The following is a 6,194-nucleotide window of genomic DNA, read 5'->3' on the forward strand; positions in this document are numbered from 1 at the left end:
TCCTCCCCATTTATTCTTTCTGGGTGTAGAACATATAACAGACAAAAGCATATACAAGAGTCTCTGCTTATCCATGGTTTTGCTTGCCACGGTTTCAGCTAAGCCCGGTCCAACATATTAATTAAATTTCTCCAGCCATCGACATCCTCACCCTAAGAGGATGATCCTTCATCTGACATATTATTGTCAGAAGGTCACTAGGAGCCTCAGGCTATGTCACAATGCCAAGTCATTCACCTCACTTTATCTGATCACAGAGGCATTGTGTTAACTCATAGATAGCATCACAACAAGAAGAGTGACTGCGGTACAAAACACACATGAATGAACAACTTGCTGGTATTCGAATCTGTTAAGGCACGTGACATGATCCTACAGTCATTAGTTGCTGGAAAGCCAGAAGATAGAGATATGCTCCTAACAGGTATTTCGATCATCTAAAACTCATATTCTGGGAAATAAGAGGAATTCAGAAAAAAAATTATGAATAACTCATGTCAACAAATAAATGCAAAACAAGAAACTGAGAACAGACATTGAAACAAGGTGCGTTTATTAGAAGAGAACATTACGCTTGTTTAACTAGACGAAGCACCCTGTCCGCCCTGAGCTTTGGACACAAACATCATTTCTGCTTTAACTACTTAAGCATCCGTCGCCTGGGCTTATACACACCTCCGCGATCAATACAGTGAGGAGCTAACACTCTAAACACTAGAGACACGTTCAAAACAAAAAAAGGCTGGGTCAGGAACTTTGGTCTTTTAAATAGTGAATTCACTAATCTGTCAGTCCCTGCAGGAAAGAGGGAAGGGCATTAGGGGGCCCGTTGGAGGAAACACACGCTGTGTGTGGGTAACGGCTGAGGATTAACCTGCAGTCTTAAAAGACAACCTAAAGGCAGAATAACAAAGAAGTAAAAACTATGGGGTAGATTTATAAATGCATTAGAAAGATTTATGATAATTACTTTAGATAAAGAGAAGACAACCAGCAGATATACTGGAGCAGAAATTTTTAAAGGCAAAATACACTAGAAAGGCAATTATAAAAGGCAAAGCGCCATCATCATCATCATCATCATCATCATCATTATTATTTATTATTATTTTTGCCAGTTAGGTCTTTGATTAGTAATTACTACTTTTGTGAAAAAATTCACTTATATTATTCAGCAAATATATTTAATTTACCACATTTTAACTTTTAACGTTGTTGTTGTTTCTGTTGTTTTGCTTTGTAATTTCCTTAGATGTGAAAAATAGACCTAATCGACTTTGGCACATGGAAAATATGTTTCAACATATAAAAATCGGAATGTAATAGAAAAGAATTCTCTTGTCTACGCCTACTAATCCTGTCTCGTAAAGAAATTATAAAGCAATGAATTTAAAATGGGTCAGATGAAAGCCATTTACACTGTGATATATATAATCAATTTGAGTAAGTTGGTGAGTGCTACAGGCTTATTGAGACAAATCCTTTATCAAGATATAATGCACTAATAAGAATAGAATGTGCGGTTACTGTAGATAATGCCTTGAGGACAATGTAAATTTACTTTATGGTGTCATCGTCGCCGATGCCGTGCCCTGTGCCTACCGGGCATGTGGGAACACCCCACGGCGGGAGGGAACCTCGGCAGGGAGAGAGGGCCCACCTTCAGTGTGGACACACCTGAGGACTTAGAATCTGGGCGGATGCTAAGCACTTCCTTGAAATAATATATAGCTTTTTCATATGAATTAGGCTCCTAAATTTCATAAGTCTTCTGCAGACTTTTCTCTTGCCATGTGAGGCAATCGATGGCTTTCTGGTCTGATCATATGTGTTTTTCTACTTATTTTTTTTTTCAAACATAGATCATAAAATGACAAATTCTGACACATTGTTAATTGCTTTCACATGTCACGAAATAGGACTATACTGAAGATCTTAGGCCAAAGAATACACTGAAAGGTATTTTTGCCACAGTTCGCTTTGGCTGAGGAGAATTTTGAACAATTCCTGACATGGCTGGGAAATTGTATAAACAGTGAAGATGAGGTCATGTGACAGTGCAGTGTCATAAGATTTGAATATTTATTCTTAGTCATTGAATTGAAGAGAGAGTGTGTTCTGGACATATAAATCACATGCTGCTTTCTAGCAGTGTCCGGAAATACATATCAGTGTGAACTGTTGTCATATCTTCTCTGTGATGTTAGAAACGTCCCGCTGTCCTTCATGGGACTCGTAGCTGCCTTTCTCTTGCCTGCTAGTGTTGCTAGCAATCCTTGGATTCTTGACTCATTGCTCCAGCTTCGCCTCGGTCATCACACGGTGGTCAGCCTTGGGTCTCTGCGTCTCCTCTCCTCTCCTTAAGAGGACGTGAGTCACACCGGATGAGAGCCCATCCACTCCAGTTTGACTTCATCTTAATTGGTTACTTCTGCAATGGTCTGATTTCCAAATAAGCTCGGATTATGGATTCTGGGAAGGCCATACGTTTGGGGGTGCGGGGTGTATCTGATTCAGTTCAGGTAATAACAGCCTTTCTGGTCTTGCAGGCCTTGGGACGAAATCATTAACCCTGCTCACAGCTTTTGAAATCCTCCCTACGTTACACTTTCCCTTTTTGTCCCCTTCCAATGTGACCTTTTCTGTTGGGACCCAGACTGACAGAGACCCAGTGGAAAGGGCTTGAAGAGTTCAAGGGCTTAAAGCGGAGATTCCGTAGTTAAGCGTAGAGGTGCCATATTTAACCGCAACTAGACGGCTTAGAAAAGAAAGAGAATGAAACCCTCAAAATCTTAAATCCCCAGCTCGTGTAATAGACCAAAACCAAGAGCTTTTCTATCACCATTGAAATGATTTCATATCTCTTCCAGCCCTGTGGCATAGATACTTAAAAAAAAAAAAAAAAACCCTCGACTATTGATTTTGCAGGTGGCTGAGATACAATATCAGTGCAATTCACAGTCTCGCAAGGTCTCTTATAAAAATTTAGTGCATTGATGATGAACGAGTCAGAGCCTGGAGATTGAAAATGGTGAAATTGAAGATGAAAGGGCTCAGAGAAATGAAACTGAGGACAATCCTAGGTCTGCTACGCCCAAGCATGAGAGGCATTTTCAAAGACTTTTATCGATGAGAGACTGTAATTATAGAAAGCTCTGAATTTATTAGTGCAAGAACACTTACTAAAGATTGCACATTCTATGTGCTAAATTAAGTAATCGGGAGAGTTCTAATTATTTCCATGACACTCAGAATTCTTGCTATAAGAACCCAAAGACTTTGGGGCACTAGAACACTGGAATGGACTTATTATGTGCAACCCAATCTCTGCCTCGTAAGACTGTTCCTTTTCTATACTTTTCACAAATACACTGATGCAGAATACTCAGAAAAGCACTACTGTGGCCGCTCTCTAGAGGCTGGCCTGCTGGAGATGCTGGCAGTCCACTCTGCATTCAAACAGGCTCCCTGAAATCACTGGATATGGGTGAGTCCTGGGTCGAGACAAGGCACGTGCATTTTTATATGTAACCATATGGCTTGAGTGGTAATCAGAATGATTCGACTAAGAACGGTTTTCAGTAACGGGGAGTTGCTGACTGGTTCACTGAAATAATAATTGTAGGACAGCCCACTAACATGCTATTATGTTTGTCTAATTACCCCCAAGCTCTAGGTCTGGGAAATAGATTAGATCTACCAAAACAGAGACTATGTCTTCCGATTCTTTTGCCATTCTGAGTTGATCAAAAAATGCTGAGCTCCGTGAATAAATGTGCTTAGTAAACCTGAGGCTGGATATGATAAAGATATGGCTGGGAATTAATGGGAGACTTACTCATTAGCACCCAGTTGTTGCCAAAAAAATTGAAACAACTGGAAGGCAGATATGGAGCACAGGCAGTGGGCAAAGACAACGCCAGCTTCGCTCCTGACGAAGGCGTGGATTTTATCTATGAGCGACTGGGCTTTCTCACGCCGGCCTTCGGAGCTGGGGAAAGATGCCTGCTCCGCCAGGCATGGGCCTTCGGGAAGAGACTTGGTGTGTCAACTGGGACAAGGAAGAGCAGAGGGAGATGTGCTTTATGCTTCCTGCTGCCCACTGGCACAAGGAAGGGCTGAAGCTAGCAGGCGGAATTTGTTCCTCTGTTTAGTAATCCGGCGCGTGCTGCTCGCTGCTGTCATAGTGAGTACCTGCTATTGTACAGGGGTCAGCACCCATGGGTGAGAGAGGGAACCCTGACGTCAGCTGTGGACTTTGGATCATAATGCTGTGCCATGTGGTCCATCATCTGTAACAAAGGTGCCATCTGGTGGGCATGCTGGACATGCAATGCCTGTGCGGATGCCAGGGGCGGCCGGGACTCTACTGTCTGCTCAGCTTTGCCTATAACTGCTCTAAAAAATAAAGTCTAAAAACAGAGAAACTAAGACAGTAACGGTTCCTTCCTACGGTGCCAGAGTCCGCATTGCGGAGCTGCCGCAGAGTTAGGGGTCCCGTGCCCGCCTTGCCCAGCGCTGCCTGTGACAGCGGGATGAAGCTGCGCGCCCCTGGTGACACGGTAGCTCTCATGATCCCGCAGCTGCCTGAGCTCCGTTAGAAATTCTCTTTCCTTTCCTCTTCTGCTGTCTTGGGAAGCCCCAGGAGAGTACTGTGTGCCGTTACCAGTCTTCTACGACATTAAATAAAACGCTTCATGCTCAGGTGTCAAGGTCCCTCTCTGCAGGACGCAGACCTGAGTCTTCACGAGGATGAAGCTTCTACACAACTGGACGCTAAGACGAGCCCATGAACGTCAGAACCTCAATGTATGTCTATGCCCTGTTTCCAGGAGCTTCTGATTGGACATGAGATTTGTCCTCGTCTAGTGACTCCTGTGGCTGATGTCACCCTGGCTCCTTATTTGGCATCATATTTTTGTTTAATTTTTAATTTTTTATTTTCTTAGGTCTGGCAACCCTTGGTTGACCTCACAGATTGCAAGGACCTCGTCAGGTTACAATCCCTTATTTTTTATTTTTTACACCTACAGCACCCGGTCTTCCTAGGTGGTCTCCCATCCAAGTACTAACCAGGCCCAACCCTGCTTAGCTTCCGAGCTCAGACGAGGTCGGGCGTGTTCAGGGCGGCATGGCCGGAGACGTGCCATTGTATTTTAATTGCTTCATATTTTCCTTCATAACAATAAACTCAGACAAAGGCGCTTGAGTTCTTCCCAGCCAATAGGTTGCTGGGAAGTTGGGGTTCCACAGGGAGCCTGCGCCTGGAGGGATGCGCCCCGGTGCTGTCGCCGCGTCCCATCAGCACCATCCCAGGAGCTCTCATACATGGGAGCCAGCGAGACGATTTTGTCCAAGCTACTGACTTATTTCCCGTAGTAACTCATCAACGATAATCTCTAACATCACTTCTGTTCTCATTCATTTCATTAATACAGGATTTCTGTATTATGTTTTCTGTGGAACAAAATATAACTTGAAGTTGATGCACATATCTTTATTTCTACAGATGTAGGTAAATGACTTCTGTTTTATATTGCAATGTGTCAGGAAGCCCACTTAAAAATTACAGTCTATAAAAAATCCATTTGTCAAAGATTTAAAAATATAGTAGATTTAAATACAGAAATTTTTAAAAAAATTTTCGATGGCTTAGAACAATCTAACGTGATATCAACGTATTCTGCATATAGCGGTTACTCTTCTTATCAGTTATGATTCAAAGATTTTTGCCAAATGAACCATCTGGAAATCAATGTGATATTTTAAGCAAAATACATCCAAGTTTTCAATTTAGCCAAGTGATTTTTTTAAAAAGAATTCTACCATTTAAAGCTAATAAGGAATTCCTCTGTGTCCCATTCTGAAATATTATGCATCCTTTATCTTAGAGATATTTAAAAAAATATAGCTAACACAGCTATAATGTATAGTCTACAGAGTTTCATTGTCAAGAAATGGAGTTTCTGGCTATTCTTACAAAAACTATTTAATAATCAAAACTTACTCTTGAAAATGTGGAAGTACTTTGATTATTTACCTTAATTTTATATGTTATTTCTCCTCTGAGAACCAATTTATTTGTTTATAAAGTCCTTTAAAGAAACTCATTATGTTTAGTTTTAGGTTTTTATTTGAGCTCTGTAAATTTTGAATAGCAACTGTTTTTTTTAATTAAAATTATGACTTTAATA

General features: G+C 41.4%; 1 pseudogene; it reads right to left on the minus strand.

Moving 5' to 3' along the window:
• Positions 1-5,024: 5,024 nt before the first annotated feature.
• On the minus strand, positions 5,025-5,143 carry LOC120591256 (uncharacterized; annotated as a pseudogene).
• Positions 5,144-6,194: the final 1,051 nt, after the last annotated feature.

This window comes from Pteropus medius, unplaced genomic scaffold, assembly GCF_902729225.1.
Source record: "Pteropus medius unplaced genomic scaffold, Ma_sr-lr_union100, whole genome shotgun sequence".
In the NCBI taxonomy this organism is placed as follows: Eukaryota; Metazoa; Chordata; class Mammalia; order Chiroptera; family Pteropodidae; genus Pteropus; species Pteropus medius.